Source organism: Chiloscyllium punctatum, chromosome 18 (genome assembly GCF_047496795.1).
Source record: "Chiloscyllium punctatum isolate Juve2018m chromosome 18, sChiPun1.3, whole genome shotgun sequence".
Taxonomy (NCBI): Eukaryota; Metazoa; Chordata; class Chondrichthyes; order Orectolobiformes; family Hemiscylliidae; genus Chiloscyllium; species Chiloscyllium punctatum.
In genome coordinates this window covers 92,866,344-92,892,166 of record NC_092756.1, presented here as the reverse complement: position 1 = coordinate 92,892,166, position 25,823 = coordinate 92,866,344, and the positions used below count along the sequence as shown (strand labels likewise).

The following is a 25,823-nucleotide window of genomic DNA, read 5'->3' as shown; positions in this document are numbered from 1 at the left end:
TGGCAGTGAGAGTTTGTAGGCAACTGTCGTGTGACTGACTGGCAGTCTCAGTATATTGGAAAATTGAAATATGTAACATTTAGCTGTAAATGAGATACCTCAGTTGTTTTGACCAACATTTGAATTTAACCAGTTTGTTTAAATTATGCCCCAGGATACTAAAACCCAATCAAATTTGGTTCGATATTGTCAAAACAATAAAATTTAATGATTCGCTCTGATGTTTGGGGTATAAATAAGCCGACATTTTGAAAGTTAGTCACAGAGAGAGCAACCCGCCCATCTAGAAAGAGACTGCTATTCAAAACCCTTTCTATCAAAGGTACCTTTTCCATATGAAGCATCCTTGCAGCACAAGACTCAAGACAACCCAGGGCGATCTACAGCAGAAGAAGACCGACACCAACACCCGCTGTCTGGTTTCTGAAAATTAAGTTGATGTAATTTTAATAGAGGCTTTTATTGGATCAATGGATTGTTACAGAGTGGAGGGAAGGTGAACGTATACAATGGAGGGGAGAGAGAACCAGAACCCCAAACTGTGAGAGCGGCCGGAGAGGAGGAGGGTGACAGTTTCAGCTGTCCCTGTGTCTACCCAGAGGACATCTGATCTCCTTCCAAGGTTGGTTGGAGGGACAGGGATGGTGCTGATGTTGAGGTAGATAATGAGCATTTAAGAGAAAGGAGGTTTAGATTTATAAATAGTTGTTGTTTAATGTTTACTTTTATAGTTAAAATTGATCTTTTTTCTTTCAGTAGTGGAATTTGGGGAGTTCTCTGTCACTCAGACTTTAACAGATTATGAGGTGAGGTGAGCTTTTCTGGGTGTTTTGGTTTAATTAGCAGAAGGGTTCACTACCGTGTTGTAACAGTTGTCTCTTCACAGTAACATGGCGGTAAGGATACCAGCTAAGCAAACATGGAGATTCAGGATTATGTCCCAGAGACCCGAATTCAAATCCCGCCAGGACAAGTGGATTTTTAAATTCAGTCAGTGTATTTGGAATAAAGCATTGGACGTGCTCCTTAATCACAAAATGATTGTCATCGAAGCTCACCTGGGTGGTGAATGTCCTTCAAGAAAGGAAAGCTGTTGACTTTTAAGGGTCAGGCCTATATGTGAGTCCAGGCACACTGTTGTGGTCGACCCTAATGGTCGGCCCTCCGCCATGGTCTAGCAAGTTGCTGTTTCCCCCACCATCTACTCAGGAGGCAATTAGGGATGGGCAGGAAATATCGGCGATGCCCACATCTCGTGAACAAGTGGGAAAGAAAGTCAACATCAGCACCATCCCTGTCCCTCCAACCAACCTTGGAAGGAGATCAGATGTCCTCTGGGTAGACACAGGGACAGCTGAAACTGTCACCCTCCTCCTCCTCTCCAGCCGCTCACTCAGCTTGGGGTTCCGGCTCTCTATTCCCTCCATCGTATTCGTTCACCCTCCTTCCACTTTGGGTCCTCCTGCCTTCACCTCGTCTCTACTGTGCCCTGATCTTCTGTACTCTGCCATCTCCCCTCTGAATGATCGCTGTCCTGGTCAGCCTCCCAGCCCCCGCACTCATGAGCTCATCACTCTCCCTCCTGTACTTTTAAGGCCTGGCTTATAAGTTACCCTTTTACCCCTTTCCACCTGGTGGTTCAGTGGTTAGCACTGCTACCTCCCAGCGCCAGAGAATTGGATTCGATTCCCACCTTGGGCAACCCTCTGGGTGGAGTTTGCATGTTCCCCCCGTGTCTGCGTGGGTTTGCTCCAGTCTCCTCCCACTGTCCAAAGATATGCTAATCAGGTGGACAGGCCGTGCTAAATTATCCATAGTGCCCTGGGAAATGTGGATAATGTAGGATTGCAGAGATGGGTTGGGTCTGGGTGGGATGCTGTTCGGACAGTTAGTATGGGCTGAATAGCCTGCATTCACACTGTAGGAATTCTATTGTACGATTCTAATATCTCATCCTTTACTCCGCATTCATTTCCTTAAACTTGAGAAGCACCTTGGGAAATCTTTTTCTTTTTGCATCAGTGGAGATATACAGATGCATATTGGCATTGTACTGAGAGGGATGTAGTTGGACTGATGGAAGATGTAATTTCAGGAGAATGATGAATCTTAACACAATCTTCCTAAGGATATGAGATTTCCTCTGGGATGCGAAATGACAGTTCAATGGGGTTTCATGCTGTTTGTGGAAGTGATGAAAGAGTTAACTTCTATGCAGGAGTCATTGGGTCAGGAATCGAGTGAGCTCAAACCCTTCAACAGCTTTTCTTTAATGTCACGAGTGTATTAATGTTTCGTTAATTATGTCCTTTGACTTAAGCAAAGATATTGAATGTTTAAATACATGGTGGTTCGCTCAGATTGAGTGAGTGCCAACTGATGCCAGCTTTGTTGGAATTAGATGCCTTTGGCCTTGACCTAGTTATAGGTGACTGCTTCTCCTGAGCAGTTACCAGGCCTGGCTGGTGCTGATCTCTCACGGTCGCACTAAACCGCATCCTCCCCAGATCAGGGCTGTTCTCATTTTATATTTTTATTCGTCCACCAGATGTGGGCGTTTTGTTGTCATAATTGGAGGGAAAAATAACATCAATTACAAAGCAGCCTCCCTCATTGGCACCCCAACCTTCACCTTAAATGTTCATTCCCTCCGATGCACAGTGGCAGCAGTGTGTGTGCCATCTACTGCAGCCAATCACCCAATGCTCCTTGGGCAGCACCTGCCAAACGTGTGACCTCTACCATCTAAAAGGACAAGGGCAGCAGATACATAGGGTTATGTAATCCTCCAAGTTCCAGTCCAAGTCATACACTCTCTGACTTCTAACACATTGGCTAGGACACAGGGTCAAGATCCTAGATGTCCCTTCACAGCAGCATTGTGGGTAGCCCCTGTGCAAGATGGGAGTGCTTCAAGATGGTGGCTCACCTCTCCAAAGCAACTGGGAAAGGGCACCAAATGTTTGTCGAGCCAGTGATGACTACACCCCATGGAAAAGCAAGTAATTCAGCTGAACTGGCTTTAACAAGGCCAAAGAGTCAACAATGTGGAGTGTTGAGATGTAGCCAAACCTCAGAGTGACTTAGAGCCAGAGACTGTGAAACACTTGGCAACATGCAAATGTCCTTCATTAAAGCCAATTAAAATCTAATTGACATTAGGATGAATGTATTTATAGCAGTTAGATGTTATGGTCCTGAAGGAGCAAGCCTAATTAAAAATAGATTCATGTTTGTTAGATGCTCATACATTTGCAGGCTACAGAATCATAAAGTTATTCGGTCCAACTTGTCCACACGGACAAAATATCCTAAACTGACCTCGTCCCATTTGCCCAGCACTTGGCTCATATCTCTCCAAACCCTTCCTATTCGTGTACCCATCCAAATGCCTTTTAAATGCTGTAATTGTACCAGCCTCCACCACTTCCTCTGGCAGTTCATTCCATACACGTACCACCCTCTGCGTGAAAACATTGCTCCTTAGATCCCTTTTATATCTTTCCCCTCTCACCCCAAACCTATGCCCTCTAGTTCTGGACTCCCCCACACGGGGAGAAGACCTTGGCTATTCATTCCATCCATAACCCTCATGATTTTATGAACCACTGCAAGGACTTGGAGATTGTTAAATGAAAGCACCAAAGACAACCCAGTAATTATTTTCCACCCCCTATACCTGCTTCCCTCTCCTTGCCTCACTGGTCCCTTTGCCCCCCCCCCCCCACCCTCTCCCTGTTGCCTGTAACTTCTGCTCCCTTGTCCATTTATCATCCCCCACTCCTCCCCATTCTCTCATTTCCCGTCCCCTCCAGTCACACATTCCCCTCTGCCCCTCCTCTCTCTCTCCCCCTCTCAAGTGTCTCCCCTCCTCTCTACTCCCTCCCCTCCTCTCTACTCCTCGTGGGTTCCTGGCCTCTCCACCCACAGACTGGATAACAGCATCAGACTGGGTGGAGCTGAAAGTGGTTGGAGCATTTTAACCCTTTCAGAGCCATCCGCTTCTGCAATACTGGCACATATCAGAATCCCTACAGAGTGGGAACAGGCCATTTGGCCCAATGAGTCCTCACTGACCCTCCGAAGAACATCTCCCCCAGACCTGCCCCAATCCCTGTAACCCTGCATTTCCCACAGTTAACCTAGCTAGCCTGCACATCCCTGGACACTATGGGTAATTTAGCATGGCCAATCCACCTTATCCTGTGGGAGGAAACCGGAGAACCCGGAGGAAACCCACACAGACAGGGAGAGAATGTACAAACTCCACACAGACAGTCGCCCAAGGCTGGAATTAAACCCGGGTCCCTAGCATCACTAACCACTTAGCCACTGAACAGTGGGAAACAGGAGGGAAATGATTACTCCTCTCCTGTTTGTGGGGTACACATACACACACAGACACTCACATACACACTCTCACATACACACACACACATACACACACTCTCACATACACGCACACACATACACACACTCTCACAGACACGCGCACACACACACACAGACACACACAAACACACTCTCACAGACACACACATGCACACATACACACACAGACACTCACATACACACTCTCACTTACACACACACAGACACACACACACACACACAAACACACTCTCACAGACACACACATGCACACAGACACACACACGGAGTTTAATTCAGATAAATGTGAGGTGCTGCATTTTGGGAAAGTAAATCTTAGCAGGACTTATACACTTAATGGTAAGGTTCTAGGGAGTGTTGCTGAACAAAGAAACCTTGGAGTGCAGGTTCATAGCTCCTTGAAAGTGGAGTCGCAGGTAGATAGGATAGTGAAGAAGGCGTTTGGTATGCTTTCCTTTATTGGTCAGAGTATTGAGTACAGGAGTTGGGAGGTCATGTTGCGGCTGTACAGGACATTGGTTAGGCCACTGTTGGAATATTGCGTGCATTTCTGGTCTCCTTCCTATCAGAAAGATGTTGTGAAACTTGAAAGGGTTCAGAAAAGATTCACAAGGATGTTGCCAGGGTTGGAGGATTTGAGCTACAGGGAGAGGCTGAACAGGCTGGGGCTGTTTTCCCTGGAACGTCGGAGGCTGAGGGGTGACCTTATAGAGGTTTACAAAATTATGAGGGACATGGATAGGGTAAATAGACAAAGTATTTTCCCTGGGGTGGGGGAGTCCAGAACTAGAGGGCATAGGTTTAGGATGAGAGGGGAAAGATATAAAAGTGACCTAACGGGCAACTTTTTCACACAGAGGGTGGTGAGTGTATGGAATGAGGTGCCAGAGGAAGTGGTGGAGGCTGGTACAATTGCAACATTTAAGAGGCATTTGGATGGGTATATGAATAGGAAGGGTTTGGAGGGATATGGACTGGGTGCTGGCAGGTGGGACAAGATTGGGTTGGGATATCTGGTCGGCATGGACAGGTTGGACCGAAGGGTCTGTTTCCATGCTGTACATCTCTATAACTCTATGACATACACCGACACAGACACAGACACACACATACACACAGATAGACAGACAGACACACACAGATACACATGCACATACACAGAGACACTCCCTCACCCAGGATTCTGGATGCTCCAGACACACAAAGACGCACACACACATACAAAGACACACACGCATACACACAAACGCAGAGACACACATACACACACATACAGGAAAACACACACAGATGCAGACACACACACGTATACACACAGGTAAATACACATACACAGACACAGACACACACACATTCAAACAGCACTGAATAAATACTAAACTAAAAAAACCAAAGAACTGCAGATGCCTGAAATCAGAAATACAAACAGATATTGTTGGAAAAACACAGCAGGTCTGACAGCATCCGTGGGCAGAGAGAAAGCACAGTTAATGTTTCAGAACAGAATGGTCACTAGACCTGAAACATTAACTGTGCTTTCTGTCTCCACGGATGCTGCCAGACCTGCTGTGTTTTCCCAACAATTTCTGTCTGTGTTGTTGAGCCCTGAACGAATCTTCATCTCTGCAGGCACTACAACGTGAACATTTGTATTGGAGCTGGAGTTACAGTTGTGCTTTCAGATGTTAAGAGCTGTAATTGCAAGATGTGCAGTAGAGAAGGAGATGCATTTGATGGGTTTAAGTACAAATGTGACCAGCAGCAGTGGCGATGTCTTGCACTTGCTTAAGTTTTGTTTCTTTTGTGTGTGTGTGTGTGTGCAGTATGAGCGAGGTATACTTTCTGTGCCTCAGGGAACACTTCTCTTGGAGCCGTCTAATTACACAGGCACCAAGTAAATGGCTGCAGGCAGTCCGTAACAGCTCTCCCATACTGCAAGAGGCAGCTCTGACACACTGCTGACTCCAATCAGGAATAGCACTTGGTGGTATTCCAGAATCCTGGGTGAGGGAGAGACACATCTAATATACCGATCCTGTGGCCTTACAGTTCAGTTGGGGTATGTGTGTTGCTGTGGTTACACTTTTTCACCTATAGAACTGGAGGCTCCAGTGATTCCCTCCCTCTCACGGCTGACCAGGAATCACTCTTACTGCCTCCTACTGGTGGGTGTCAGAAGTAGATACTTGGCTTGTTTGGTCATGTGATGAATATCCCTTCCTCTTCTGTCAAGTCCTGGAGTGGGACTCGAACCCAGGGCTTCTGGTTCAGAGACAGGGATACTACCCACTGCCCCACACAATCTCTCTACACACTTCAAAGGTCAAAACCGGTGAATGCACATTGATGATGTATTGGTTGGATCATAGAATCCCCACTGTCCGGAAAGAGGCCACTCGGCCCATAGGGTCTGTACTGACCCTCCAAAGAGTATCCCACCCTCCAGAGAGTAGCCCTGCATTTCCCATAGCTAACCCCAGCTGGCCTGTACATCCCTGGACAGAATGGGCAGGTTAGCATGACCAATCCACCCTGACCTGCACATCATTGGACTGTGGGGGGAAGCCGGAGCGCCCAGAGAACACCCACGCAGACAAGGGGAGAACGTGCAAACTCCACACTCGCCCAAGGACAGAATTGAACCCGGCTCCCTGGCACTGTGAGAAAGCAGTACCAACCACTGAGCCAGCATGCCAATCCCATCTCCCACCCCCCCCCGCCCCTGATTTAAATCCGGAATCTACCAGTACAAATAATTCGCAAACAAGTCCACAGGAGTCCGTTACCATCTGAAGCCCCAGTATAACAGTAAATCTTCACCGGTCCAACTGGATCAATGGGGATTAATGTCAGTCAGAGTGTGGAATCAGCTTGATCCTGTGAGCAAGACTGGCTCCAATGAAAACCAGACTGCTCAGGAACCGGGAGCTGAAAGTGAAGGGTGTGGGAATGCTTGCTCCCTGACAGGCGATCTGAGCAAAACCTTCAGGTCCCAGTGGACGAAGAGAACTCTGGAGAGTAAAGTGATTGGTCTGTGTGTGTCTGTGTGTGTCTGTGTGAGAGATGGTGTTAATATAAGCATCAGCCATCATGCACAAGGGTCCGAGAGGAGAGATGGACAGAAGTTCTGGGAAGAAGGCAGGAAGTTGGAGCTAGGAGCAAGTGAGGACTGCAGATACTGGAGATCAGAGTCGAGAGTGTGGTGCTGGAAAAGCACAGCAGGTCAGGCAGCATCTGAGGAGCTGGAGAATCGGCTTTTCGGGCATAAACATTCCTGATGAAGGAAAGTGGAGCTGAGGATTCTCAGCTCAGCCATGAACTCATTGAATAGTGCAGACTCAATGGGCTGAATGGCTTACCTTTGCTCCTATATCTTCTTGTCTGGACCAAGGAGCAAAGCACTTTCATGTAATTGTAGTCTGTACAATATTGTAAAGGAAGGAGTTTTGAAGAAAGCTACTGTATTCAGACCTTCATAAACAGAGGGAAAAGTTCCTGATTCAGAACAGGCCACACATTACCCAAAGAGAGACGCAACTATTACTCAACCGTTCCCATTGGTGGATGCGTCAAGGACCAGCAGGTATGGAGTTAAGGTGATTAGCATAAGGACAAGCAGTAAGATGAGGAGAAACATTTTCACCCAGAGTAGTTTCGGATCTGGAACCCTGTACCTAACAGCGCATTGGAGACAGAATCATCAGAAAGGCTTTTAAGAGCCAATGTGGATTATTATCTGAAGAGGCAAGGGAAGGAAGGTGAGAATGGCAGTTGAGGGACAGCACAGACGTCAGAGGCTGAGTGGAATCCTTCCATATTGGTAGCAGATTCCATGCTTCTTCCTGAAGGATGGGTGATTTGTAGAGCATGGGATTATTTGTAAATACCCGTATTGGTTGCTTTGGTTTGGTTTGGAATGAGCTGGGGATTTACTGTACCCCCCCCCCCCCCGGTTGCTGCTGGGGACAATAATGGGTCAATGGTGAGATCCCCTGTAAGCACTAGGACAAGGTGGAAATAGTGAGGTGCTGAGTGTCATCTCCGAGATGAATTAGCTGGGGTAGAATCTATTTCCTGTGGAGGTAGCTCTGCAGGAACTCAATTAAAAATCAAACCATTATTTCAGATACTTTCTGTGAACTCTTCCCTCCCTCTGTCTCTCTTTCCCCCCCCCCCCACTCTTTTTATCTCTCTATCTGTTTCTCTCTATTTCTCTCTTTACCTTTCTCTCTCTCAACCTCTTTCTCTCTACCTTTCTCTCTCTCCCTCTGTCCCTACCATTCTCTCATTCTCTGTTATTTCGTCACTCACTCCCTCACTCCTACTCTCACTCCCTCCCTCCCAGTCTCTCTCATTCCATCCCAATCTCACTCCCTCTCACTCTCTCTCTTTCTTCTCTCTATCTTCTCCTCCCTCTCTGTCTATCTATCTCTCCCTCTCTCTCTCTACCTCCCCCTCCCCCTCTCTATCTCTCTCTCTCTGTAACTCCCCCCTCACTTTACCTCACCATTGCTCTGTACCTCCCCCACTCTCTTTACCTCTCTCCCTTTCTCTCTCTACCTCCCTTTCTCTCTCTCTCTCCCTCCCTCCCTGTCTCTCTCTCTCTCTACCTCCCCCTCACTTCCCCACTCCCACCCCGTCTCTATACCCTCAGCTGTCCCTTTCTTTCTCCCTCTTACCTCTTGTTCCTGTCAGACCCCATTTCTAACCTCCCTCTGGACCCAATGTTTGCTCATGTCCCTGTGGGTGAGTCTGTGTCTGATTTTGGGATACTGTGCTTGGGGACATCTGGTTTTGTTGAAGGCCCTATCAAACTGTGCGCTGTGTGTGCGGCGATTACAGGAAAGGGTTAAAGGGTCAGCATCATTTCCCACATCCGCCAGCTGGGGGAGCTCTTGTCTATTCAGCCGTGTGAGGGTTTACATGTTGAGGTGAGGCATAGCAGCTGTTATATGGTGTTCCTGTCCGGTCAGCAGCTGAAGGATTGGGTTTGGCTCTGCTTCAGCAGGACGATGAATGAAGCTGAATGGTGTGTTGGCTGTTCCATCTTTTGGGAATGGGCCACGAGCCAACATTTTCAATTCTTTACCTACATCTTTGAATTGTTTCTGGAATTGGTTCCATTCTTGACAATGAGCTGACTTCTGGTCCTTCGGACGTCTCTATCCAGTATGGAGACCTTTGAGATGCCCCTCCCCATCTCCACAATCTTCTCTGTTTTCACCAGGCGCCAGTCACGTTTCCCTTTGTGATTCACTGAACCCAGCAAAGGAACCAGACCCTGATCTGTGTCCAGGGACACTAAGGGGGAGATGATGACCTGGTCGTATTATTGCCAGTCGGGCTATGAATCCAGAGACCCAAATAATGTTCTGGGGACCTGGGTTCAGATCCGGCCACAAGTTAAGGTCAATGCAAATCTGGAATTAGAGTCTTGTGACTCATAGAATCATACAGAGCAGAGATGGTCCTTTGGCCCCTGGTCATGACCATGGAACTGTTGGCGGGGGAGGTTATGTATTGTATCTAGTTCACTACCATGCTTTAGGGAAGGAAACTGTTGTCCTTACCCAGACTGGCCGGCATGTGACTCCAGACCAATGTGAGTGACTCTTCCTCTGATCAGGGAATCTGACCTTGCTAGTGATGTCACGTCCTGTGAATGAATAACTGAATGGCAGGGCACACAATCTTGGATCATACGAAAGGCACAGACCAGGAATGTTTTGTGGTTCCTTCTAGTTAGACATTGTCTGCATTTCTTCCGTTGTACCCCCTCTGTTGTTTATTAGATTTCCTGCAGTATGGAAACAGGCCCTTCAGCCCAACAAGTCCACATCGACCCTCCGAAGAGTGACCCACCCAAATGCATTCCCCTAACTTATATTTACCCCTGCTAAGACACATAACACCATGGGCAATTTAACATGGCCAATTCACCTAACCCCGCACCCAGAGGAAACCCACAGGGAGAATGTGCAAACTCCACACAGACAGTTGCCCGAGGTGGGAGTCGAACCTGGGTCCCTGGCGCTGTGAGGCAGCAGTACTAACTGCTGAGCCACCGTGCCGTGTTAATTAAACCAAACGCCCAGAAAAGTTCACCCTGCCTCATCATCTGTTCAAAAAACGAGTGACAGAGAACTCGCAAATTGCACTGTTTAAACAAAATAATATCAATTTATTCTTTAACTCTCGAAGTGAACATTAAACAACAACTATTCGCAACTCTAAGTGCCCCTCTCTTTCTCTTACCTGCTTATTACCTACCTCCAACTCTATAACAATATGCTGTTCCAATAAAACACTTATAAAAATTATATCAACTTAATTTCAAAACCATACAGAGGCTGTCACCTTTGGTGTCTTTCTTCTTCCAGCTAAAGATCTCCCTGGGTCATCATCTTTCTTTTTATTGTGAAGATGTTTCAAATGAAAAGGTCCCTTTGATGGACAGTGTTTCAATGTCTTGTGTCTCTCTCTCTCTCTCTCTCTCAATGGCACTTGCTCTGACTGATATTCAAAATGCCTACTTTTTTTATATCCCCCAACATCAGATCGTCTCATTAGTTTGATGTTGGCAAAACAATAAATTCAAATTCGATTGGGTTTTAGTATCCTGGGGCATTATTTAAGCTGATAAAATTTGAATTGTTGTCAAAACAGCAACCAACTCAGGTATCTATTTCACAGCCAAATGTTACATATTTTCAATTTTCCAGCAGTCTCTGAAACTGCTGTTGTAAGCTCTGTGCAGAACAGCATTCCCTCTCTCTTAAAGGTACAGTACACACCTTCAACCTCATAACACTGGCAAGGTCCAAGTTAGACTGCCACATTGAGGGCCCCGTCTCTCCCATTTTGCTCTTGACTTGAAGGTTTTACACCCATGTCTATAAGTTTGGGTTCAAGGCAGACATCAAGGAGAGGACAAGATTGAGAACTGTCAACAGAGTCTGGCTTTCTTCATCTCCCTGTTGAGGACATATGAAGATTAAATACTACAATCAGACTCTAATCCTACAGTTACACTATTGAAAAACATATTTTACAAACTCTATCACCTAATGCTGGTTGGTTTACTCCACATGTCTCCTCATTCCTTTAACTTCATCCCCACTGTCCTACTTACACCCAGTGAAGGGCTGCTCCATGACATCATCATGAGATTGCTCCACGTTCCCAAAGCCTTTCCGTAACGATTTACTTCTGAAAGGATGTCTGGGACTTAAAGCAGCCGTGGACCTTTCCCAAGACACTGCCCGCTACATTGTTGTGTTAAAGGGCCCTGGAATGAGACCCGACTGAAAATTCCAACATCTGTTTTGTCCCAGAGCCAGCGGAGGGAATTTTTATACAAATTAAATGCATGTTTATGCTTGTACAGCACTCATTCTAATTATCCCTGGCTGAATAGAGAGCTGTCTCTGCTCCCAAACCTTCACAAACTTCATTGCTATTCCATTAACTCCAGGTGAAAGAATTGGAAAATTAACCTGAAGTGGGCTAGAACAGGGTGAAATCACAGAATTGTATGTGGCTGCAGTCTAGAAGGACATTCGGCCCATTATGTTTGTGCTGATCCTCAGCGACTCCCACTCTCCTGCCTCTTCTCTGTCGCCCTGCAAATGTGTCCTCTTTAGTGAATCATCTTGTTCCCTTTATAAGACGGTGCCCAGTCTGGGATAATGTGTTCCAAATACTGTCCTTATCCTGTTATTCCACAGTCTCTGTGCAAATGCTGTCAGATCATTTAATGTTGATTGCGACAGTAAGCATCGAATGGACCGGTGGTTTTTGGTGGATCTCACTTACTGACCGAATGTCGACCTTCTTTATTTTACTTTTACAGAATGTGTGCCCCACGGACAGGGTCAGTATTGTCCATCCCTAATTGCCTGTTAAGGAGATAGTGGTGAGCTGCCTTCTCGAATCACTGCAGTCCACCTGGTTTAGCTACACCCACGATGCTGTTAGAGACAGGACTTTGCTGCAGAGGCTGTGCGAGTCAGGGTGAACTCATTGTGGAGGCCAAGGCAATGAGTGTATCGAAGACAGAGGCAGATGTGTTCCTAATTACTAAGGGGATCAAAGGTTGCGGAGAGAACACAGGAGAGTGGGGTGGAGAAACATACCAACCATGTTCGAATGGTGGAGCAGACTCGATGGGCCGAATAGCCTAGTTCAGCTCCTTTATCTGATGGTGTGAGGCTTTGAGGGGAACGTGCGGGGATGGTGTTCCCACAGGCCTGCTGTCTTTACCCTTCACAGGGGTGCATGTTTTAGGTGAGTTGTTGATTTAAGAATGCAAGGAACTATGAAAAGCCAATAAGCCCATTTCCCTCACAGTCTCCACCTTCAAACCATTTTGTCACCTATTTCTTTTGCAGTTTATGCTGGCGACGTGGGTATTGCTTTATCATCCCCAGCCTGTTACCTGCAGAAGGTGGTAACTGTAACCTCTGGCCTACTCTGACAAGGAGTAGGTGAGGTCAGGCCTAGACGTAGGTGGAATGAGAACAGGAATGAAGGATTTTAAATACAAGGAAAGATTAGGGAGATTGGTCTAATTCTCCCTGGAGCAGCGAAGATTAAGAGCAACTTTATTGAGATGAGCAATTTTGACAGAGTAAATTGGGGTGGCACAATAGCTCAGTGGTTAACCCGAAACGTCGATTCTCCTTCTCCTTTTGATGCTGCCTGACCTGCTGCGCTTTTCCAGCAACACATTTTTAAGCTCTGATCTCCAGCATCTGCAGTCCTCACTTTCTCCTTGCCTCACAGTGCCTGGAACCCAGGTTCGATTCCCGCCTCGGGTGACTGCCTGTACAGAGTTAGCGTGTTCTCCCCGTGTCTGTGTGGTTTCTTCCCATTATCCAAGGACGCGCAGGTTAGGGTGGATTGGCCTTGCAAAATTGCCCATAGTCAGGGGTAAATATCGGATAGGGGAATGAGTCTGAGTGGGTTACTCTTAGGAGAGTCGGTGTGGACTTGTTGGGCTGAAGGGCCTGTTTCCACACTATAGGGAATCTAATCTTAATTTTAAAAAAATAGGATATTCTGTTTCCACTGTTCGAATTGTCAATAACCAGGGGTCACAATCTCAAGACTCTCAGTAAGAGAGCTTGGAGTGAGATCAGGAGAAACGTCTTCACTCAGAGAGTTGTTAGGATTTGGAATGCTTGGCTTGGGAGAGTGGTCGAGATTCCAGAGGATCTCTCAATAGAGATTTGGAAGGGATGAAGTTAGAGGGTTATGGAGACAGGGCTGGAGAGTGGGGCTAGCTGGGTAGCTCTTTTGGGAGCTGGTACAGACACAATGGGTGGAATGGCCTTCTTCTGTACCGTAACATTGTATGTTAATCTCCCTGCTTTTGAGAATTATTAGTTCACGGCTCTCACTGAGCTGGACCAACATGTATTGTCCATCCCTACTCACCCATGGGGCAGTTAAAAACCAACCACCTCACTCTGGGTCTGAGGTGCCCAATAGGTCAGAACGTTCCTTCTGTAAAGGACATCAGAATTTAACCAAAATTGACAGCGGTTACCACGAGACTCATTATTTTTACCTTCGAGGCTTTTTTTTGATGTTTTTAAGATGTTTTTAATTTATCTATTTTTCTAATCAACCTGTTCACAGATCATAGAATCTCTACAGTATATAACCAGGCCATTTGACCAACCAAAGAGCATCCCATCCAGGCCCATGCCCCTACCGATCCCTGGATTTCCCAGGATTAATGAGGGATAGTCAACATGGCTTCAAGCATTGGAAATTGTGTCTCACAACTTGATTGAGTTTTTTGAAAAGTAACGCAGAGATTGATGAGGGCAGAGCAGTGGATGTGATCTATATGGACTTCAGTGAGGTGTGGACAAGGTTCCTCTTGGTAGACTGGTTAGCAAGGTTAGATCACATGGAATATAAGAGAACTAGCCATTTGGGTACAGAACTGGCTCAAAGGTAGGAGACAGAGGGTAATGGTGGAGGGTTGTTTTTCAGACTGGAGGCCTGTGACCAACGGTGTGCCACAAGGATTGGTGCTGGGTCCACAGCTTTTGTCATTTATATAAATGATCTGGATGTGAACATAGGAGGGGTTAGTAAGTTTGCAGATGATACTAAAATTGGAGGTGTAGTAGACAGCAAAGAAGGTTACCTTAGTGTACCAGCGGTATCTTGATCAGATGGGCCAATGGGCTGAGAAGTGGCAGATGCAGTATAATTTAGATAAACGTGCGGTGCTGCATTTTGGAAAGGCAAATCAGGGCAGGAGTTATACTCTTAATGGTCAGGTCTTAAGGAGTGTTGCTGAACAAAGAGACCTTGGAGTGCAGGTTCAAAGTTCCTTGAAAGTGAAGTCAAGGTAGTTAGAGTCATAGTCATAGAATCATACAGCTGTACAGCATAGAAACACACCCTTCGGTCCAACTTGTCCATGCCAATTTATCCTAAATTAATCCATGCCATTTGCCAGTACTTGGCCCATATCCCTCTAAACCTTTCCAATTTACGGACCTATCCAGATGCCATTTAAATGCTGTAATTGTACCAGTCTTCACCACTTCCTCTGGCAGCTCATTCCATGCATGCACACCCTCTGTGTGAAAACGTTGCCCCTTAGGTCCCTTTTATATCTTTCCCCTCTTGTCCTAAACCTATGCTCTCCAGTTCTAGGCTCACCCACCCCAGGAAAAAGACCTCATCTATTTATCTTATCCATACCCCTCATCATTTTATAAACCTCTATAAAGTCACCCTCAGTCTCTGATGCTCCAGGGAAAACAGCCCCAGCCTATTCAGCCTATCCCTATAGCCCAAATCCTTCAACCTTAGCAACATCCTTGTAAATCTTTTCTGAATCCTTTCAAGTTTCGCAACATCCTTGCAATAGGAAGGAGACCAGGATAGCACACAATATTCCAACAGTGGCCTAACCAATGTCCTGTACAGCCGCAACATGACCTCCCAACTCCTGTACTCAATACTCTGACCAATAAAGGAAAGCATACCAAACGCCCTCTTCACTATCCTATCTACCTGTGACTCTGCTTTCCAGGAAGGATGAACCTGCACTCCAAGGTCTCTTTGTTCAGCAACACTCCTGAAGACCTTACCATTAAGTGTATAAGTCCTGCTCTGATTTACTTTCCCAAAATGCAGCTCCTCACATTTATCTGAATTAAACTCCATCTGCCACTCCTCAGCCCATTGGCCCATCTGGTCCAGATCCTGTTGTAATCTGAGGTAACCCTCTTCGATGTCCACTACACCTCCAATTTTGGTGTCATCTGCAAACTTACTAACTACACCTGTTATGCTCACATCCAAATCATTTACGTAAATGATGAAAAATAGTGGACCCAGCACCGATCCTTGAGGCACACCACTGGTCACAGGCCTCCAGTCTGAAAAGCAACCCTCTACCACTACCCTCTGTCTTCTACCTTCATGCCAGTTCTGTACCCAAATGGCTAGTTCTCCCTGTATTCCATGAGATCTAACCTTGCTAACCAGTCTCCTGTGAGGAACCTTGTCCAAAGCCTTACTGAAGTCCACATAGATCATGTCAGCCATTCTGCCCTCATCAATCCTCTTTGTTACTTGTTTAAAAAATTCAATCACGTTTGTGAGACATGATTTCCCATGCACAAAGCCATGTTGACTATCCCTCATCAGTCCTTGCCTTTCCAAATACATGTACATCCTATCCCTCAGGATTCCCTCCAACAACTTGTCTACCACTGATGTCAGGCTCACTGGTCTATAGTTCCCTGGCTTGTCCTTACCACCTTTTTTGAACAGTGGCACCACGTTTGCCAACCTTCAGTCTTCCGGCACCTCACCTGTGACTATCGATGATACAAATATCTCAGCAAGAGGCCCAGCAATCACTTCCCTAGCTTCCCACAGAGTTCTCGGGTACACCTGATCAGGTCCTGGGGATTTATCCACTTTTATGTGTTTTAATACATCCAGCACTACCACCTGTAACATGGACATTTTTCAAGATGCCACCATCTATTTCCCCACATTCTATATCTTCCATGTTCTTTTCCACAGTAAACGCTGATGCAAAATACCCATTTAGTATCTCCTCCCTCTCCTGTGGTTCCACATATAGGTTGCCTTGTTGATCTTTGAGGGGTCCTATTCTCTCCCTAGTTACCCTTTTGTCCTTAATATATTTGTAAAAACCCTTTGGATTCTCCTTAACCCTATTTGCCAAAGCTATCTCATGTCCCCTTTTTGCCCTCCTGATTTCTCTCTTAAGGAAAGTCCTCAGCCCCTATACTCTTTTAAGGATTCACTTGCTCTCTGCTGTCTATATCTGACATATGCTTCCTTCTTTTTCCTGATCAAACCTTTAATTTCTTTAGTCACCCAGCATTCCCTATACCTACCAGCCTTTCCTTTCACCCGAACAGGAATATACTTTCTCTGGATTCTCGTTATCTCATTTCTGAAGGCTTCCCATTTTCCAGCCGTCCCTTTACCTGCGAACATCTGCCTCCAATCAGTTTTTGAAAGTTCTTGCCTAATACCATCAAAATTAGCCTTCCTCTAATTTAGAACTTCAACTTTTAGATCTGGTCCATCCTTTTCCATCACTATTTCAAAACTAATAGAATGATGGTCACTGGCCCCAAAGTGCTCCCCCACTGACACCTCAGTCACCTGCCCTGCCATATTTCTCAAGAGTAGGTCAAGTGTTACACCTTCTCTAATAGGTACATCCACATACTGAATCAGAAAATTTTCTCGTACTCGCTTAACAAATTCCTTTCCATCTAAACCCTGAACACTATGGCAGTCCCAGCCTATGTTTGGAAAGTTAAAATCCTCTTTCATAAACACTATTATTCTTACAGATAACTGAGATCTCCTTAAAAAATTGTTTCCCACTGACTATTAGAGGGTCTGTAATACAATCCCAATAAGGTGATTTCTCAGTTATTTCTCAGTTCAACCCAAATACCTTCCAGGGACATATTGTGAGGAATATCCTTCTTAAGTACAGCTGTAATGTTATCTCTTACAAGAAAAGCCTCTCCTCCTTCTCTCTTGCCCTCCCTTTCTGTCCTTACTGGATCATTTGTATCCTGGAACATTAAGCTGCCTGTCCTGTCCATCCCATGTTCCTAACCATGCCCTGAGTTCATTTGCCTTCCCTGTTAGGCCTCTTGCAATGAAATAAATGCAGTTTAATTGATCAGTCCTACCTCGTTCTCTGCTTTGTCCCTCCCTGCCCTGACTGTTTGACTTGATCGTGAAGAAGGTGTTTGCTATGCTTATCTTTATTGGTCAGAGCATTGAGTACAGGAGTTGGAGGTGTTTTTGTGGCTGTACAGAACATTGGTTAGGCCACTTTTGGAATATTGTGTGCAGTTCTGGTCTCCCTCCTATAAGAGCGATGTTGTGAAACTTGGAAGGGTTCATAAAAGATTTACAAGGATGTTGCCAGGGTTGGAGGGTTCATGCTATAGGGAGAGGCTGAATAGGCGGGGGCTGTTTTCCCTGGAGCATTGGAGGCTGAGTTTTATAAAATCATGAAGGTCATGGATAGGATAACTAGATAAGGTCTTTTCCCTGTGGTGGGGGAGTCCAGAACTAGAGGGCATAGGTTTAGGGTGAGAGGGGAAAGATATAAAAGTGACCTAAGGGGCAACATTTTGACACAGAGGGTGGTGCGTGTATGGAATGAGCTGCCAGAGGAAGTGGTGGAGGCTGATACAATTACAACATTTAAAAGGCAACTGGATGTGTATATGAAGAGGAAGGGTGTATAGGGATATGGACCAATGGGACTACGTTTAAATAGGATATCTGGTCGTCATAGACAAGTTGGACCAAAGGGCCTGTTTCCATGCTGTATATCTCAATGACTATAATCTACCCAGCCTGCACATCCCAGGACACTACGCGACAATTTAACACGGCCAATCCATCCAAACCTGCACATCCCTGAACACTATGGGTAATTTAACACAACCAATCCACCCTAATCTGCACATCTTTGGACACTATGGGGAATTTAACATGGCCAATCTATCCTAACCTGCGCATCCCAGGGCACTATGGGTAATTTAACACGGCCAATCCATCCTAACCTGTACATCCCAAGACACTATAGGTCATTTAACACGGCCAATCCACCCTAAACCGAACAGCCCTGGATACTACGGGACAATTTAAAATTAGATTAGATTGCTTACAGTGTGGAAACAGGCCCTTCGGCCCAACAAGTCCACACCGACCCACCGAAGTGCAACCCACCCAGACCCACTCCCCTACATTTACACCTTCACCTAACACTACGGGCAATTTAGCACGGCCAGTTCACCTAACCTGCACATTTTTGGACTGTGGGAGGAAACCGGAGCACCCGGAGGAAACCCACGCAGACACGGGGAGAATGTGCAAACTCCACACAGTCAGTCGCCTGAGGCAGGAATTGAACCCGGGTCTCTGGCGCTGTGAGGCAGCAGTGCCACCATGCCGCCCACATGGCCAATCCACCCAAACCTGAACCTCCCAGGACACTATGGGCAATTTAGCACAGCCAATCCACCCTAACCTGCACATCCCAGGAGTCTAGGTAATTTAATATGGCCAATCCACCCTGACCTGTGCATCTTTAGACTGTGGAAGGAAGCGCAGGAAGGACTTGCACAGCCTGTCCCCTGACAGTAGAAGTGAACCCATGCCCTGGCACTGCGAGGTAGTCGTGCTAACCACCGAGCCACTGTGTTGGTCTGAGTCTCTGTGTTACTAGTCCAGTGACTTTACCACTCTGCCACCATGTTCCCTGTCAAATGTTGAATTCAGACTTGAGACTTTAACCATGCCATGAAGATATTGTAACCATGCAGTTTGTCCCCTGTGTGTGGAAATGTAAAAGATCCTCACAATTATCTCCTCACACCGCCTGGACACTGAGTGTTTTTCAGGCAGTTTAGGTGATGAAAGGCCTATTAAATTTTTAATGCTCTTCCTTTTCTCCATTTTCTGTTTAATTGTTGGATCACAGAGGACTCACAGCTAGAGGCTGAGGCGATAAGTTTGGGAGCTCACTTCACTGTCAAACAAGCTGCAGTAATTCTCGAGGGCTGAGGGTGTGAGTGAGGTGTTTGATGTTCAGTCAGAGCTCCTCCGGGACATTCTGGTGGTCTGTGTATGTCTCCCTTCAGGATTGAACGGGTGTCTGATGGAATACCGACAGAAAATGGCAGAATGTTTACGCTAAGCAAATGTGTGTGATGTCCTGTGTTGCTCTGAGCTGGATGTGATGGACAGCAGAATCCACTCTGATGTCTGACAGAGTTCCTTAGCTGAAGATCTTCAATCTTCATCTTCCTCCTTCACATTCAACACATCAAAACCTCTACCATCCCTCCATCCATCTGTCTGTCTGTTCAACCTTTCCCTCTTTCTCTCTACCTGCCATTACTGTCTTAGCTCATTTATCTTTCTCAATACCTCCCTCTCTACCCATCGCCCTCTGTACCCATCTCTCTCTCCCTTCCCATCTCTCTCTCTCTCCCCTTTCCCATCGCCCCCTCCCTTCCCATCTCCCTCTTTCTTCCCATTTCTCTCTTCCCAACTCTCTCTTTCTGTCTCACTGTGTCTCTATCTCTCTCTTTCCATCTCTCTCTCTCTCTCTGTTTCCATCTGTCTCTTCCCATCTCCCCCTCTCTACTCATCTGTCTCCCTCTCTCTCTCCCTCTCTCTCTCCCTCTCTCTCTCCCTCTCTCTCTCCCTCTCTCTCTCTCTCTCTCCCTCTCTCTCTCTCCCTCTCTCTCTCTCCCTCTCTCTCCTCCTCTCCCTCACTCCACCCATCTCTCTCTCTCTGTCCCACAACCCTTTGATAGCATTGCAAGTCTATTGGTTCTGCCACCTGGAAAGATGATGGTTGCAAATAGATGGGAACACCACCCCCAGGAATTTCCCCTCCAAGCTCTTCACCATCCTGACTTGGAAATAAATCACTGTTCCTTCACTGTCGCTGGGGCAAAATCCTGGAATTACCCTCCCAGGGGCATTGTGGGTCAACCTACAGCAGGTGGACTGCAGAGGTTCAAGAAGGAAGCTCACCCCCACCTTCTCCAGAGTTTTTAGGAATGGGCAATAAACATTGGCCCAGCCAGCATCTGTGATATCCCAAGAAAGAATAAACTTAAAGGAAAATCAGAAACTGAGGGAAAGAGAGAGAGAGAACTTTAATAAATTGGGAAAGGAGAAAAAGTGTTAATCAGAAAATGGAGTGAGTGGGTGTGCACCAATAATTGGAAAACAGGAGAGAGAGAGACGGACAGAGAGAGCTAGTAATAGTGAGGGAGATAGAGAGTGGGAGCAACATAACATTGTGAGATGAGGGAGAGAGGGAGGAGCAGAGAAGATGAAGTGACCTTACTGAGGTGTTCAAAATTATGAAGAATGTTGAGAGGAGAAAGAAGGATATTCTGTTCCCACTGGTTGATATGTCAGTAACTAAGGGTCACAGTTTGTCCGCAAGAGAGATAGGAGTGAGATGAGGAGAAACTTCTTTACTCAGAGAGTTGTTAGCATTTGGAATGCGCTGCCTGGGAGAGTAAGGGAGGTAGATCCCATGGGAGGTTTCAACAGAGACCAGGAAGGGATGAAGTTAGGGGGTTATGGAGATGGGGCTGGAGAGTGGGACTAGCTGGATAGCTCTTTCAGGAGCTGGTACAGACACAATCGGTGGAATGGCTTCCTTCTGTCCTGTAACATTCTATGATTGTGTAGGAATATGACATTAGTTTTTAAAATTCCTCTTCTCTCTATTAATCTTTCCATTCTTCTGTTTGTATGTGTCAAAGAGAGACCATGTTACTCATTTCGGAATAAGATTATTTGAGGATTTTGATGGACCCTGAACTATTGACCGAACTAAATGTAACAATAATTTGCAAACTGCGGGAAAATATGGTGTGATTGAAAATCGTATGGAATCTAGGGGTAATGTTTCCTAAGCTGCACATACTCTACACATGCCAATCGTCACGCTGATTGTGGAAGGTTCTAGAAGTTGCTACTGCAGCCAGTAAGAAAATTGGAGGGAATTCTGACTGGCAGTAGGCCATTCGGCCCTTTGAGCCTGCTCTGCTGTTCAATTTGATCACGGCTATTCCTCTATATCCAAGCTGAATTCTCACTTTCTCCCCTTACCCCTGGATGTCTTTCATATCTACAAATATTTCAGTCTTTTCCTTGAATCTATTCAATGACAATCTCCATGGCCTTCTATGGTGGAGAATTCCACAGATTCACTGCCCCTTAGAGTGAAGAAAGGTCTCCTCATCTCGGTCTGAAATGGTCTACCCTGTATCCTGAGACCGTGTCTCTTGGGTCTGGACTCACTAACCAGGGGAAATGTACCCCCTGTATCTAGTCTGTCCAGTCCTGCTGGCGTTTTGTACAATTCAGTCAGACCCCCGTCATCCTTTCAAACTCTAGTCACGACAGGCCGAGTTGAACCAGTCTTTCCTCAGTCCTGCCACCCCCAAAACTGTTTGAGTGAATCTCTGCTCCTTCAATGGAAAGTATATCCTCCATTAAACATCAGATGAGTATCAGGTTAACATGGAATTGTAGAGTCACACAGCACGGAAACAGACCCTCCGATCCATCCGATCATAGAATGTTACAGGACAGAAGGAGGCCATTCCTCTCATTGTGTCTGTACCAGCTCCTGAAGGAGCTACCCACCTAGTCCCACGTTTCCCAAACTAAACTAGTCCCACCTACTTGCGTTTGGCTGAAGCCTGATCTATGTCTATTCACGAATTTATCCAAAGATCTTTTAAATGTTGTAACTGTACCTGCATCCACCACTTCCTCTGGGAGTTTATTCCATTCATGAACCACCCTCTGTGTGAAAAAAGTTGCCCCCCTTTAAATCTTGCACCTCTCATCTCAAAAATATGCCCCCCCCCCCCGCCTCCCGGTTTGAACTCTCCCACCCGAGGGAAAAGAACATTTCCATTCGCCTTATCTGTGCCCCTCACGATTTTATAAATCTCTGCACATGATTTCATATTGCAACCAGATTTCATGTGATTGCAACTCCAAAACAGAGATGGCAATTGTGGTCCCATTTTTCAAAGCAATGATAAGCTGCGCTCTCCTCTGGTTGTTCGGGCGGGTGCTCTGACGGTCTTGAGTCGCTGTTGAGAATCAGAGCGAGTTCTCATGGTCACCCAAGATGAGTGTTCTCCCTCAATGGAAAACCCTGAAAAGAAAATAATTTGATCGCTCCTTACTCCAATTGTTGACGATATCACTTTATTCAAAATGTTCTCCAACCTTGTGCCTTGAGTCATCAAAGTCTTAAGCTCCAGAATTCTCTCCTTAAACTGCTCTGTCTCTCCCTCCCTTTTTTTTTAAAGAGGCTCCTTCTGACTTTAACCGAGCATCGGGTTATTTTGTCCAGACGTTTCCTTTCAATGCCAAATGCTTAACTGACAATCGCTGTCTTTCTGAAATGCCTCGAGACCTTTTCCCTATGCTTAAGGCGCTTTGCAAATGTCAGCTGTTGAGTTAAAGGGCAAATTAAATCCTCCTGTGGTCCCGCTCATGAATTGTGGAGGACCCTAATGTCGAGAATTTCTCCTTAGGATTTGGTGTTGCCATGAGAATCCATTGACGAGATAGACTGCTGGTGTTGTCCTCCCCTTGACAACACCACATCGGGAGCCATGTCTCCTAGCAACGCTTTCAGGTTAGTGTCTGGCTTCCCATGTTCTCTGTTGATTTTGATTTGATTTCCTGAAACTTGACTTGATTCGGTGTGACCACCGCAAAAGGCCACTCTGGCAGGGGTCGTTAATGGGAGATACAGGATAGTGACTTTCCACGGACAGTCTGGCCTAAGTGACTCTGTTCACTGCACTTAGTAGAGGGCAAGATAGAAAGAAAGTGGAGATTTAAAGAACTAATGGTGATTTAATAAACTTCCGAAACTTTATTGGAGTGAGTCAAACTGTTAAGTTGCTCTTTCACCTCTGCACTTTGCGACAGATTCTTTATTTAAAGTACTTTTGGAAACTTTGGAATGATAAAACCGGGCTTTATCTACCTACACTTTAACGTTTCAACTAAACGATCTGGTAGCATCCCCGCCTCAAGGTCAGAAGCTTTGGATTCGGAGCCCACTCCAGGACTTGACGGTCAAGGGAGATGTGTCCATGGAATAGCCCATGACTAGACAAGGAATGGAGGGATATGGACCAGGGGCGGGCAGAAGGGGTTAGTTTAATTTCGTGTCATGTTCGGCACAACATTGTGGGCCGAAGGGCCTGTTCCTGTGCTGTCCTGTTCTATGTTCTACAACATTGTAGGCTGAAGGGCCTGTCCCTGTGCTGCACTGTTCTATCATCTACAACATTGTAGGCTGAAGGGCCTGTCCCTGTGATGTACCGTTCTATGATCTACAACATAGTGGGCTGAAGGGCCTGTTCCTGTGATATACTGTTCTATTGTCTAAACTATAGCCTTGGTCTTCTGGCCTGCGATGGCTTCCAGCAAAATCTCCCTGCACGAGTAAACATTGAGCATGTGCTTTGTCTTCCTTGTGCGTGGTTAGACTTAATGACTTTCAAAGTTGATACTTGGAGATTGGAAGTGAGCTTCATGTACCCTGTGTTGAGGTGCAGAGCTACAACACATCCCCACGCCTTCCTGGCTGGGATGGTTGTCTAGTTCTGCCCCTCATCTACTTACAGGCTAACGACCACCATAGCCACTAACTCTTCGGTCAGTCTGGGATACTGCTCGGGCCACGCCTCTGCCAAAGAAGGGCAGTCGTCAGCCCTTGAGTAAAGTAATATCAAAGAGGAGCAAGAGGTACAGATGGATGAAGGAGGAGAGTCACTTAAAATCATGTCTACAGATCAAAGAAGCAATTTCACCACAAGCGGTCTCTCCTCCCAACTACAGGCAACATAGTCTCTTGCACAGAAACTCATTTCCAAGGTCAAGAGGTGCTGGCTGATTTATGAGGAGAGTAGGTTGGGCCTGTACTCATTAGGGTTTATTGAAACATACAGAATTCTCAGAATACTCGGAGAGGCGATGTGGGGAAGGTGTTGCTCCTTGTGGGAGAGTCAAGGACCAGAGGGAAATGTCTCACATGAAGCGATTGTCCAGTTGAATGAGCGAGAGAGATGAGGAGAAATTCCATCTCTCAGAGGATAGTGGAACATGGTAGGTGAGGCTTTATAATGGACTGCCAAGGCTCAGCTTTCATAGATGCAGATTGCATTGTGCTAACTGCCCGGGGCCACCATTATTTACAATGTATATTAATGACTGGGATGGGGAAAGTGAATGTGCTGTGGATGACCTGAATATGGATGGGAAGGCAAGTGGTAAGTATGATATAAATACTCTGCAAAGGGGTATGGAAAGGTTCAGTGAATGGACTAAGGCTTAGCGAATGGAATAAAATGTGGGGAAAAGTGAGGTTATGCACGTTTGCAGGATGAAGAGAGCAGCTGAATATCATTTGAATTGAGCAGGACTGCAGAAAGCTACAGCGCAGAGGGATTTGGAAGTCCTCATGCAACAATCGCAACAAATTAACATCCACATTCAGCAGGTCATAGTGAAAGCAAATTGGGGTGGCACGGTGGCTCAGTGGTTAGCACTGCTGCCTCATAGCACCAGGGTCCCAGGTTCGATTCCAGCCTTGGGTGACTCTCTGTGTGGAGTTTGCACGTTGTCTGCATGGGTTTCCTCTGGGTCCTCTGGTTTCCTCCTGCAGTCCAAAGATGTGCAGGTCAGGTGAATTGGCCATGCTAAATTGCCCGTAGTGTTAGGTGAAGGGGTAAATGTAGGGGAATGGGTCTGAGTGGGTTGCTCTTCGGAGTGTGGACTTGTTGGGCCGAAGGGCCAGTTTCCACACTGTAAGTAATGGCCTAGTGGTATTATCTCTGAACTATTCATCCAGCAACCCAGATAATGTTCTCGGGGACCCAGGTTCAAATCCCACCACAGTAAAGGTTGGAATTTGAATTCAACAGAAAAAGAAAATCTGGAATTAAGAGTCTAATGATGACCGTGAATTGATTGTTGGAAAACCCCATCCTGCTCACTAATTTCCTTGAGGGAAGGAAATCTGCTGTCCTTACCTGGTCTGGCCTACATGTGACTGAGTATTGGGTACAGGAGTTATGAGGTCATGTTTGGAGGTGTACAGGACATTGGCGAGGCCACTTTTGCAATATTCCGTACAATTCTGGTCTCCTTCCTATTGGAAAGATGTTGTAAAACTTGAAAGGGTTCAGAAAAGATTTGCAAGGATGTTGCCAGGGTTGGAGGATTTGAGCTATAGGGAGAGGCTGAACAGGCTGGGGCTTTTTTCCCTGGAGTGTCGGAGGCTGAGGGGTGACCTTATAGAGGTTTAT

The 25,823-nt window shown here is 46.2% G+C and overlaps 1 protein-coding gene across 1 annotated transcript in view; it reads left to right on the top strand.

Moving 5' to 3' along the window:
* The window catches only part of LOC140489334 (SH3 and multiple ankyrin repeat domains protein 1-like), a 431,419-nt gene that overhangs the window by 58,304 nt on the left and 347,292 nt on the right, over positions 1-25,823 (top strand). The gene's annotated exons all lie outside the window — the stretch shown is intronic.